Source organism: Engystomops pustulosus, chromosome 1 (assembly GCF_040894005.1).
Source record: "Engystomops pustulosus chromosome 1, aEngPut4.maternal, whole genome shotgun sequence".
Classification (NCBI taxonomy): domain Eukaryota; kingdom Metazoa; phylum Chordata; class Amphibia; order Anura; family Leptodactylidae; genus Engystomops; species Engystomops pustulosus.
The window spans coordinates 126,773,111-126,787,024 of record NC_092411.1 but is presented as its reverse complement, the minus strand read 5'-3'; positions in this window follow the sequence as shown (position 1 = coordinate 126,787,024).

The following is a 13,914-nucleotide window of genomic DNA, read 5'->3' as shown; positions in this document are numbered from 1 at the left end:
TTTTACACCAGGATTTGGGGATCCTCTGCCATTCTTCCTTGCAGATCCTCTCCATTTCCTTCAGGTTGGATAGTAAACGTTGGTGGACAGATATTTTTTAGGTCAGGGCTCTGGCTGGGCCAGTCAAGAATAGACACAGAGTTGTTCTGAAGCCACTGCTTTGATACTTTAGCTTTGTGCTTAGGGTCATTGTCTTGTTGAAAAGTGAACCTTTGGACCAGTCTGAGGTGCAGAGCACTCTGGAAGAGATTTGCATCCAGGATATCTCTGTTCTTTGCCACATTAATCTTTCTATCAATTGTAACTGTCCCTGCAGCTAAAAAACACTCCCATTGCATGATGCTGCCACCACCATGTTTAACTGTTGGGATTGTATTTGGCAGTTGATAAGCAATGCCTGTTTTTTTACTGCTTAGAATTAACACCAAAAAAAAAATCTTCGTCTTGTCAGAACAGAGAATCTTATTTCTCATAGTCTGGGAGTCCATCATGTGTTTTTTGCAAACTGTATGCAATTCCCCATATGTCTTGCACTGGGCCGAGGCTTCCATCAGCACACTTTGCCATAAAGCTCAACTGTTGGAGGGATGCGGTTATAGTTGTCTTTGCGGAACTTTTTCCCATCTGCGTACTGCATCTCTGGAGCTCAGCCACTGTGATCTTGGGGTTTTTCTTTAACTATCTCTTTACAAGGCTCTTCTCCCACGATTTCTTAGTTTGGCTGGATGGCCTGGTCGAGGAAGAGTTGTGGTCATTCCAAACTTCCTCCATTTAAGTATTATCGAGACCACTCTTAGAAACTTTGAGTGCTGCAGAAATTTTGTAACTTTGGCCAGAGATGTGCCTTGCCAAAATACTGTATCTGTGCTCCATGGGCAGCTTTACAGGCAGTTACATTTTACAGGCAGTGAATTTGAAGCACAGAGGGTCTCTGATAACACCCAGGAGCCCATCAGGCTCACTAGCAAAATTTTAAAAGTTAATTTTAGAAGGGAATAGGCCATGGATTACAAGTATAAGAAGATTACCACAGTAGATTTCCTTTAATACAGCCTTGGATAATATATGCATAATATGACAGGGTAATGTAGCAGCTATAGTAGATTCAATTTTACTGCATTCTTCCAAAGCTTTTTTCTAAACAACTATACTTTTTCCAATTTATATATGATTGTTTTACATGTTAATCTATTTGTTGCGATGCCACAATATCTTCCCTGTTATATTTATGCATACAACTCTGTGAACTTGACAGGTCGTCTTCCACAGCAACTAATAAAATTCCACCCAATAGTGATATAAATCCTTTAACATCTTAAATCACTAGATTTTCTTTCAGATTGTTTTATTTTGAAGGGAATTTCAGTGTAACCCATGAGAGTTCTCTTGGAATTTATATTCCTACAAAAAACTGAAATGTTTATAACCTCTTTCAACTTTTAAGTGTACATCATTTAAAGCACAGACTATAGGGGTTCAATTAAAGCCTTCTCTTGCTGAAGTACTTGGATTTATAAAAATGTTATGTTATATGTTGTTGATGAGAACAAAATGCTTTTTGTAAGAATAAAGACATTCTGTACTTATGAATATATAAAGACAAAACATATTTTTCAAAGGAGTCTGACAACCATTTCAATTACTGTAAATTATTAGGCTATTTTTTATCATTTAATTATGCCGCTAATGCTGCCGGATATCTGATGTACGGTACAAACCTATTTAACAAATTGTTGCATTGCCTTATTATTCTAATTAAGCATATTTAAAACATTGTAAATGTGAGGACCTCAGATTTATTAAACTTTCTTTGTTATATTATATTCTATGTATATACATATATCTGGAGTTCCACTTGAGGATGATGCAAATAAGATAAGATAGATAAGCCGATAATCTTAGGTGGAGATTTACTTTTACAGAGGCAACCAAATAGATATCTATAAACATTCTTAGGCCTTATGTACATGACCTATAGTGAGTCCAGGTTAGTTTCCCACTTCAAATATGGCCACCACATATTTGGCAAAGGTGTGCCATGCACCGGAAGTGATGTGGGCTACTTCCTCTGGTTTAGTGTCCAGAGTAGCTCCCATACTGCAATGTGCATGTACAGTGTTGGAGCAAGGACACCGGCCTGAGGAGATGTGTGTGTTTTCAGGGTGGGCCATTTATATGGATTCTCCTAAATAAAATGGGAATGGTTGGTGATATCAACTTCCTGTTTGTGACACATTAGTGTATGGGAGGGGGAAAACTATTCAGGTTGTTGATCATGGCGGTCATTTTGAAGTTGGCTACAACTTTTTCTTTTCCAATAAAAAGAAGGTCATGGTACACATCAAACTTATTGATATTTTCACAAGAAAAAATAATGGTGTACTTGGTTTTAATGTAATTTATTATTTTATGAGTAGAGATGAGCGAGTATACTCGTCCGAGCTTGATGCTCGTTCGAGTATTAAGGTACTCGAGACGGCTCGTTGCTCGGACGAGTATTTCCCCTGCTCGAGATCGAGCATTTAATTAAAAAAACACAGTGAAGAACAATGAAGAATAGAATAAAAACAGTGAACACAGTGAACACAGGATCATTTAAGTGAAAAACACAGTGAAGAACACAGTGAAGAATAGATTACAGATGTTCGGCACATCTGCTTACTTGTCGGAAGATACGCGCGGAACGGTGCGAACAAAATAGTATGTGAAGAACAATATATATGTGTGAAGAACACGGTGAGCAGCACAGAGACATGGGGCAGCGGCAGCACGGAGACATCGAGGGGCACGGGGAGACATCGAGGGGCACGGAGACATCGAGGGGCACGGAGACATCGAGGGGCACGGAGACATCGAGGGGCACGGAGACATCGAGGGGCACGGAGACATCGAGGGGCACGGAGACATCGAGGGGCACGGAGACATCGAGGGGCACGGAGACATCGAGGGGCACGGAGACATCGAGGGACACGGAGACATCGAGGGGCACGGAGACATCGAGGGGCACGGAGACATCGAGGGACACGGAGACATCGAGGGGCACGGAGACATCGAGGGGCACGGGGAGACATCGAGGGGCACGGGGAGACATCGAGGGGCACGGAGACATCGAGGGGCACGGAGACATCGAGGGGCACAGAGACATCGAGGGGCACGGGGAGACATCGAGGGGCACGGGGAGACATCGAGGGGCACGGAGACATCGAGGGGCACGGAGACATCGAGGGGCACGGAGACATCGAGGGGCACGGAGACATCGAGGGGCACGGAGACATCGAGGGGCACGGAGACATCGAGGGGCACGGGGAGACATCGAGGGGCACGGGGAGACATCGAGGGGCACGGAGACATCGAGGGGCACGGGGAGACATCGAGGGGCACGGAGACATCGAGGGGCACGGAGACATCGAGGGGCACGGAGACATCGAGGGGCACGGAGACATCGAGGGGCACGGGGAGACATCGAGGGGCACGGAGACATCGAGGGGCACGGAGACATCGAGGGGCACGGAGACATCGAGGGGCACGGAGACATCGAGGGGCACGGAGACATCGAGGGGCACGGAGACATCGAGGGGCACGGAGACATCGAGGGGCACGGGGAGACATCGAGGGGCACGGAGACATCGAGGGGCACGGAGACATCGAGGGGCACGGAGACATCGAGGGGCACGGAGACATCGAGGGGCACGGAGACATCGGGGAGACTTCAGTGGAAGAAGAGCAGCGGATCCCGGGACAGCGTATCTCCCGACAAGTAAGCAGATGTGCCGAACATCTGCAATCTATTCTTCACTGTGTTTTTCACTTAAATGATCCTGTGGTCACTGTTTTTATTCTATTCTTCACTGTGTTTTTCACTTCTGATCCTGTGTTCACTGTTTTTATTCTATTCTTCACTGTTCTTCACATCTGCTAACTTGTCGGGAGATAATATACACGCGGAACAGTGAAGAATAGATTGCAGATGTTTGCATACATCTGCTAACTTATCAGAAGACATTCTTTTTCAATTAATTAACACATTTTATTCCCGAACCATGGTCCCTTTGAAAAATGCTCGAGTCTCCCATTGACTTCAATGGGGCTCGTTATTCGAGACGAGCACTCGAGCATCTGGAAAAGTTTGTCTCGAATAACGAGCACTCGAGCATTTTAGTGCTCGCTCATCTCTATTTATGAGTTATTTACAAGTTATGCTCATTTTGTTGGGTTGTCAATGCAACCCTCTACTCCCACTCTTGACACACTGATCAACACCGCAGAAATGCTGGCACAAGCTTTCAGTATTCATTGTTTAAGATTCTGCACATCTTGTATCTTCACAGCATAGACAATTGTCTTCAGATGACCCCAAAGATCTGAGAATTCCTACATGAACAGTTTCCTGGAAAGAGGATCTGTTGTCATGGGCCAGTTGAATGGCCACCAAGGTCTCCCAATCTGACCCCCTTAGACTTTTATTTTTGGAGTCATCTGACGGCAATTGTTTATGCTGTAAAGATACAAGATGTGCAGCATCTGAAACAACAGATACTGGAAGCTCGAGCTAGCATTTCTTCTGCGGTATTGCTATTAGTGTATCAAGAGTGGGAGAATAGGGTTGCATTGACAATCCAGCACAATGGCCACAGCTTTGAAAACATTTTATAAGTCGTCATAAACTTTTCATTGCAATTCTCAATTAGTTTGATGTCTTACATTGACCCTCTTCCCATTGAAAAAAAAGTTGGATCCAAAATGGTCCATCTTGAAAAGTTTTCCCTCTCCCATATGCCAAGGTGCCACAAACAGGATATTAATATCACCAACCATTACAGTGGGTACAGAAAGTATTCTAGCCCTGGCAATGAGACAAAACTATAGCAATATATTATACGCAACATTATGTAGTTCTAAAGACTATGCCAATTTCCTGCTAATGCCATGACTCGGAATTTGAACTAATTAAAAGTTACTAAAAAATGGTGCAAAAACGGTTCCAATATATGGGATAAGAAATCTGTACATATATGAAAGGATTGTCACTGGCAAAAATTCCAGTTCTGCGGTTTTAATAAATGCCCTCTGTTTTGCCCTGTCCAGGAACTAGTTTCTGTAGTAAACCATGAGATGGCAAAGAATGGCTAGCCTCAGCATTTGGCAAATGAAGTATAAGCTGTTAAACATACTGAAGTCAACTGTATAAGCTTAGTGACTTAATCAGCCAGTATTAATCTGATACAAATACTCTGATATGAGGTTTGCATTAGAAAAATAGTATCATTATGACTTTTTATTGAATATTAAATGGTGATCTGAAAAAAGAACTACCTGTAGTTTAAAAGACACGTGCAGCATAAAACTAGCAGCACTGATATATTTCGTTTTATGAATATAAATTTTCATCACTTTATTATATAAATGAAATGTTAACAAATCTTTCATTTCAATCAGTTTTCATTTTCTTTGGTTTTACATATTTTGCACACAGTGGAATTCGATATACAGCATAAATGTTAATGAGGGTTAATATTTCTCATACTTTACAGGTCAAAAACTAATTGTTTTGCATACACATTACAAAGGCACTGGATTTGGTTTGATGATTCTGAAATAGCGAAACAATTTTCTAAATGTTTATTTTCTTTTTTTGTGAAATAAAAGCCTTGATCCAGACTCAGTCCATCCCCGAGAACATTGTATTGTGGTTGATGTTGTTCATTTGGGATTAAAAATGCCTTTATACTCCATGTTCTCTATTTAAAAGGTCCAATTACTTAAAACAATAGTACTTCAATTCTCATTCTTTTGTCATGCTCTGTCAAAATGTGTTTGTTCTGTTCTGCAATAAAAAGAAAAGTAAAAACACACAGGAATAAAAATCTGAAAGATTAGCACAATATTGTTTATTTTATCTCTTATTTATTCTACCCAATATTGTACATTTAGTGAAATTTTATATTTTGACATTTAAAGGAAACCCGTCACCATATTTTTAAAAAATACAGCAGGTTCCCATAGAGCCTTAGAAAACTAACTGACTCCCATATTTTCGACTTCATAATGTTACCTGGTATCCAGGGATATCAATAGCGAGTCGAGGTGGGTGTTGAATCCAGCAGCTCCTCCCCATGCTTTCTCTGCAAGCAGCAGCAATGGAATTTGGCCAGCGTGACATCATCACAGGTCGTTTAGAATCCTAACATTAGAAAACTGTACACCAAGCATACATCTCATGAAATCACAGCATATCATATAACATGAAATTACAGCAGCCTGCATGGAGAGGAGTAGAAGTTCATACAGGGATGCATTGATTTTTTTTCTGTGGTCAGATATGTGCATGGGGTATAGTTTTCTTATGTTAGGAGGTTAAAGGACCTGTGATGAGGTCACCCCGGTCACATGACATTAGGCCAAGCCCCTCAACCTGCTCTATAGATCCCTAGATACCAGGCAAGTTTACAAGGAAAGAATTTTTAGCTAAAAGAAGGGTGGCAGATAGTTACTAGGGCTCTATAGAAACCTGCCACTAGCTGTATTTGTGACAAATGTGGTGACAGGTTCCCTATAATTTAAAAAATGTATTACTTTTTTAAAATGCTAATTTAAGTAATTCCATAATTTATAAAGTGCACATTATTACAATTTATTGAAAGAAGAACTTGTTCTGATGGATTTTTAAAAAGGTTCTAAAAAACCTCATTATACAAAAGGTAGTCAGTATGGCTTAAAGGAAATCTACCATTTAATTTCATGCATTATGAACCAAAGATACCTTGAGAATGCTGTAGCCACACTGATGCAGAAACATATCTTGTTTAATCCCTGAGTGGTTTTGCTGAAAAAAAAAATTATAAAATTCTGATAATGAGGCTTTGTCGCTTTTGTTCCTGGTCCCTGCACTTCTTCTCTTGCACTGCTCCAGATAATGATGTAATCACTGTATTGTGCCTGAAAGGCAGAAGTAATCAATCACTGCACCATCCCCCCACTGCTGTGTAGGAGTGATCCAGCTCAGGTTGATTAGTCCTGTCTGGACAGATTAGGAAGCTCAGTGTAATTTGTTTATGCATGGCAGGCTGAATGCATTCCATCTTCCCCAAGGTCCTGAATGTTATAATTGTTTTTTTTAGCAAAACCCCTCAACTCAGGGATAAAGAAGATATGTTTCTACACCAGTGTAGCTACAGCATTTTCAAGGTATGTTTGGTTCTTAATGTATGAAATCAAATGGTAGATTATGGTGGTAGGCTATATCATTGGCTATGGCTATATCATGTCCACTAAAATCTGTATTAGTACAATTTCTTTTGCCACTTTGGATGCTTCGATGACCCATTGGGTATGAAGATAGGGCCTAACTTGTTTAGTGGGAAAACCTCTTTAAGGGAGTATTGAACTGCATTTCCCTCACCATACAGCCTGGGTGTTTGCTGCATATTCCAACAAACACTTAATCCTTTCTCTGAAACCCTTGCTGGTACTTATTGCAGACCAATCCAGATCATCTGGCAAACTACCATATACTGAAATACAGTACTATTTCAGTATATATTAGGAGAAGTAACACCCCATAGGGTTCTAGTACCTCAGGAGGCCTAAGAACATAAAAACGCACCAAAAAAATGAAAAAGCTGAAGAAAAAAAATTATCAAAAAATTCTAAATTTAAATCACTATCCTTTCCTTAGAACTGATATAAAAATAAATCACCAAATAAAATATGAAACATGTTAGTTATTGACGTGTCCTAAAAGTCCCAATCTATCCAAATATCAAAATTATTATTTCCAGCAGTGAACCCCCTATTTGGAAAATAGTGGGAAAATATCCAAATCACCACTATTTTGCTTTTATGGGACTGAAAATTGTTTAAAAGTTCGTAAAAGTCCCTGAAATGGTATCAATGAAAATATCACCGCATCCAGCAAAAAAATTACAACTTACACTCAGTACAGCATAGTACAAAAAAGCTATTGGCATCAAAATATAGCAAAATAAGGACATTTTAAAACACATTAAAACCTACATAAATTGGTATCTCCATGATCATACCAACTCAAAGAAGCCAGAAGTAAATGCAGCTTGCAGAATTATTTAATTTATTACTTCTTTCTTTGTCTTAATAGAATCATACTGTATTATACTATAATAAATATGGGCATTTACAAAATGCATTTAAAGAAAACATTTGTCTATTTTCATTTATTATGGCATACCGACTACATGTGGTTATATTTAACCAAATTATAGTTAAACCCTTCCTGTCAATGGTCCTATTCTGTTTCTGTACATCACATTGCATGAATGTGTTAAGGGCTAGTCCAGTTATGGACAGCTACTATGACTATACAGAGATAAATTATTTGTTCAAGATATTCTATAGTCGAGAGCAGTCACAACATGCATTTCTTTCTCTCCTTTATGGACCTGTACTTGCCTATATGCATTTACACAAATAGTTTGAATGTGTGGAATGCTTAATTCTACTTTTGGTGTCACTGAAGAAAATACCTCCATATGACAGCTGAACACTTATAGTTACTGCAGTTCTGATGTTGGTATCTCCTAGTGCCTCTACTACTGTGAACCTAGTCTAATGTCAAGTCTGTTCCCGGGGGCTCCTAAAATTTATATATCTTATTTCTTGATTACTTTGAAGGAATCCAGAAGTTCCTTTCTAACTAGTTATATTCAATGTGTGTTGTTCCAATTCCTGTAACCAAACTGTATGTCCTAACAACAGAACTGAACTAATTAATTAATAGGAAAGAGTTTAATTAGAGATGAGCGAACATGCTCGTCCGAGCTTGATGCTCGGTCGAGCATTAGGGTACTCGAAACTGCTCGTTACTCGGACGAATACTTCGCCCGCTCGAGAAAATGGCAGCTCCCGCCGTTTTGCTTTTTGGCGGCCAGAAACAGAGCCAATCACAAGCCAGGAGACTCTGCACTCCACCCAGCATGACGTGGTACCCTTACACGTCGATAGCAGTGGTTGGCTGGCCAGATCAGGTGACCCTGGGATAGACTAGCCGCTGGCCGCGCTGCTCGGATCATTCTGTCTCTGGATGCCGCTAGGGAGAGAGCTGCTGCTGGTCAGGGAAAGCGTTAGGGTGTTCTATTAGCTTACTGTTAGGCAGGAGTGATTCTCAAAGAACCCAACAGCCCTTCTTAGGGCTACAATAACGTTCTACTTTTTTTATTTTAATTTGCATCTTTTACCATTTTGTGAGGAATTAGCAGGGGGACTTGCTACCGTTGTGTTTAGCTCTTAGTGGCACACATATCCATAGCAAAGACCGAAGTGGCAAAATTCAGTAGGGGTTGGATTTCTATTAGGCAATAACTCAGTGTCATCTCATCTGGCATAGTAGTGTGCTTCCTTTGATACTTGGCTAGAAAATAGCCATAGGAGAATACAAACAGCTTCTTGAAGCCTACAGTAGCGTTCTATATATTTGATTTCTGGTTGATCTGCTGGTGGCTGTAGTTTCTGCAGTGCATGTACTTGCCAATTCTGAGCAATTTGTAGTGAGACTTGCGACCGCTGTGTTCTGCGCTTAGTGGCGCACATATCCATAGCAAAGGCCGAAGTGGCAAAATTCAGTAGGGGTTGGATTTCTATTAGGCAATAACTCAGTGTCATCTCATCTGGCATAGTAGTGTGCTTCCTTTGATACTTGGCTAGAAAATAGCCATAGGAGAATACAAACAGCTTCTTGAAGCCTACAGTAGCGTTCTATATATTTGATTTCTGGTTGATCTGCTGGTGGCTGTAGTTTCTGCAGTGCATGTACTTGCCAATTCTGAGCAATTTGTAGTGAGACTTGCGACCGCTGTGTTCTGCGCTTAGTGGCGCACATATCCATAGCAAAGGCCGAAGTGGCAAAATTCAGTAGGGGTTGGATTTCTATTAGGCAATAACTCAGTGTCATCTCATCTGGCATAGTAGTGTGCTTCCTTTGATACTTGGCTAGAAAATAGCCATAGGAGAATACAAACAGCTTCTTGAAGCCTACAGTAGCGTTCTATATATTTGATTTCTGGTTGATCTGCTGGTGGCTGTAGTTTCTGCAGTGCATGTACTTGCCAATTCTGAGCAATTTGTAGTGAGACTTGCGACCGCTGTGTTCTGCGCTTAGTGGCGCACATATCCATAGCAAAGGCCGAAGTGGCAAAATTCAGTAGGGGTTGGATTTCTATTAGGCAATAACTCAGTGTCATCTCATCTGGCATAGTAGTGTGCTTCCTTTGATACTTGGCTAGAAAATAGCCATAGGAGAATACAAACAGCTTCTTGAAGCCTACAGTAGCGTTCTATATATTTGATTTCTGGTTGATCTGCTGGTGGCTGTAGTTTCTGCAGTGCATGTACTTGCCAATTCTGAGCAATTTGTAGTGAGACTTGCGACCGCTGTGTTCTGCGCTTAGTGGCGCACATATCCATAGCAAAGGCCGAAGTGGCAAAATTCAGTAGGGGTTGGATTTCTATTAGGCAATAACTCAGTGTCATCTCATCTGGCATAGTAGTGTGCTTCCTTTGATACTTGGCTAGAAAATAGCCATAGGAGAATACAAACAGCTTCTTGAAGCCTACAGTAGCGTTCTATATATTTGATTTCTGGTTGATCTGCTGGTGGCTGTAGTTTCTGCAGTGCATGTACTTGCCAATTCTGAGCAATTTGTAGTGAGACTTGCGACCGCTGTGTTCTGCGCTTAGTGGCGCACATATCCATAGCAAAGGCCGAAGTGGCAAAATTCAGTAGGGGTTGGATTTCTATTAGGCAATAACTCAGTGTCATCTCATCTGTCATAGTAGTGTGCTTCCTTTGATACTTGGCTAGAAAATAGCCATAGCAATAGGATAGGATTGTTTGGTTTTAAAAACTCAAAAAAAAACAAAAAACACAAAAAAAAAAAAACCACACAAAAAAACACCAAAAAAAACAAAAAGAAGTAAAAAAAAAAAAAAAGTTATAACTCTCATTTTAAAAATGTTTAACCCGAGGGCTAGGGGTAGAGGACGAGGGCGGGGACGTGGGCGTCCAACTACTGCAGGGGTCAGAGGCCGTGGTCCTGGGCGGGGTGAGACACCACCTGCTGATGAGGGAGCAGGGGAACGCCGCAGAGCTACACTCCCTAGGTTCATGTCTGAAGTTACTGGGACTCGTGGTAGAGCACTGTTGAGGCCAGAACAGTGCGAACAGGTGATGTCGTGGATTGCTGACAATGCTTCGAGCAATTTGTCCACCACCAGTCAGTCTTCCACGCAGTCCACCCATGCCACCGAAATCCCCACTCCTCCAGCTCCTGCACCTCAGCCTCCTCCCCCCCAGTCTGCCCCCTCCCAGGAAAATTTGGCATTTGAACCGGCATACTCTGAGGAACTGTTTTCTGGACCCTTCCCACAGTCACAAACCACTTGTCCGGTTGCTGCTGAGCAATTTTCCGATGCCCAGGTTTTCCACCAGTCACAGTCTGTGGGTGATGATGACCTTCTTGACGTAGTGGAAGTGTGTAAAGAGGTGTCCGACGATGAGGAGACACGGTTGTCAGACAGTGGGGAAGTTGTTGTCAGGGCAGGAAGTCCGAGGGGGGAGCAGACTGAGGGATCGGAGGATGATGAGGTGACAGACCCAAGCTGGGTTGAGAGGCCGGGTGAACACAGTGCTTCTGAGACGGAGGAGAGTCCTCGACCTGAACAGGTTGGAAGAGGCAGTGGTGGGGCCAGACGGAGAGGCAGGGCCAGAGCTGGTGCATCAGCGCCACTGTCAACTAGTGAAGCTCCCGTGGTGAGGGCTCTTGCGGCGAGGGCTAGATCTTCAGAAGTGTGGAGGTTCTTTAAGGAAACACCGGATGACCGACGGACTGTGGTGTGCAACATTTGCCAAACCAGGCTCAGCAGGGGTTCCACCACTACTAGCTTAACTACCACCAGTATGCGCAGGCATATGAATGCTAAGCACCCCACTCAGTGGCAACAAGCCCGTTCACCTCCGGCCGTGCACACCACTGCTCCTTCCCCTGTGTCAGCTGCTAGTCAGCCCCCTGCCCAGGACCCTGGCACAAAAACCCCATCGTCGCCTCCACGATCCTCCACAGCATCCACCAGCGTTCAGCTCTCCATACCCCAGACGCTGGAGCGGAAACGCAAATATAGTGCAACCCACCCGCACGCCCAAGCCCTTAATGTGCACATCTCCAGATTGCTTAGCCTGGAGATGCTGCCCTATAGGCTAGTAGAGACCGAGGCCTTTCGCAACCTCATGGCGGCGGCCGCCCCTCGGTATTCGGTCCCCAGCCGCCACTACTTTTCCCGATTTGCCGTCCCAGCCCTGCACCAGCACGTGTCAGACAACATCATCCGTGCCCTGACCAACGCCGTTTCTGACAAGGTCCACCTGACCACGGACACGTGGACGAGTGCTGCCGGGCAGGGCCACTATATATCGCTGACGGCACATTGGGTTAACTTGGTGGAGGCTGGGACCGAGTCTGACCCTGGGGCTGCTCATATACTGCCGACGCCGAGGATTGCGGGGCCTACCTCGGTCCAGGTGTTTCAGGCCTACTATGCCTCCTCCTCCTCCCACCCCTCCTCCACCTCCTCCTCCGAACTACCATCCGTGGGCACGGCGCCATCAGTCGGTAGCTCTAGGCACAGCAGCAGTGCCATCGCTAAGCGACAGCAGGCGGTGCTCAAACTGCTGAGCCTAGGCGACAAAAGGCACACCGCCCAAGAGCTATTACAGGGCATCACGGCGCAGACTGATCTGTGGCTGGCACTGCTGAACCTCAAGCCGGGAATGGTTGTGTGTGACAACGGCCGTAACCTGGTGGCGGCTCTGCAACTCGGCAGACTGACACATGTGCCATGCCTGGCCCATGTGTTAAATCTGATAGTGCAGCGTTTCCTCAAGACATACCCCAATCTGTCTGATTTGCTCACGAAGGTGCGCCGCATCTGTGCGCATTTCAGGAAGTCCAGCCCAGATGCTGCCACTCTCAGGGCAGCGCAGCGCCGCCTCCAACTGCCCGCTCACCGACTGTTGTGCGACGTGCCCACGAGGTGGAATTCAACACTGACCATGTTATCCAGAGTTTACCAGCAGCGCAGAGCGATTGTAGACTGCCAGATGTCAACTTCCACCAGAACTGGTAGTCAGGTCAGTCAGCTTCCTCAAGTCTACAATGAGGAGTGGACGTGGATGTCTGATATCTGTCAGGTGCTGAGTAACTTTGAGGAGTCAACACAGATGGTCAGTGGCGATGCCGCCATCATCAGCCTCACCATCCCGCTGCTTGGCCTGTTGAAAAACTCTCTGGTCAGCATGAAGTCGGAAGCTTTGCGCTCGTCACAAGAGACGGGGGAAGAATATTCCCTTGTTGATAGCCAAAGCACCCTGAGGTCTGTTTCTCAGCGCATATCGGAGGAGGTGGAGGTGGAGGAGGATGAGGAGGAAGAGGAGGAGAATGTTGGCGAGACACAAGAGGGGACCATTGTTGAGTCCTTCACTGTTCAGCGTGTATGGGCAGAAGAAGAGGAGTTGGAGGAGTTGGAGGAGGAGGAAATGGACAGTCAGGCCAGTGAGGGGAGTGAATTCTTACGCGTTGGTACTCTGGCGCATATGGCAGATTTCATGCTAGGCTGCCTATCCCGTGACCCTCGCGTTCAAAGAATTTATTCCAGCACCGATTACTGGGTGTTCACTCTCCTGGACCCACGGTACAAGCAAAATCTTCCCACTCTCATCCCTGGAGAGGAAAGGAGTGTGAGAATGCATGAATACCAGCAGGCCCTGGTGCACAAGCTGAAACAGTATTTCCCTTCTGACAGCGCTAGCGGCAGAGTGCGTAGTTCTGCGGGACAAGTAGCGAGGGAGAGTAGGCGAGCAGGCAGCTTGTCCAGCACTGGCAAGGGTACGCT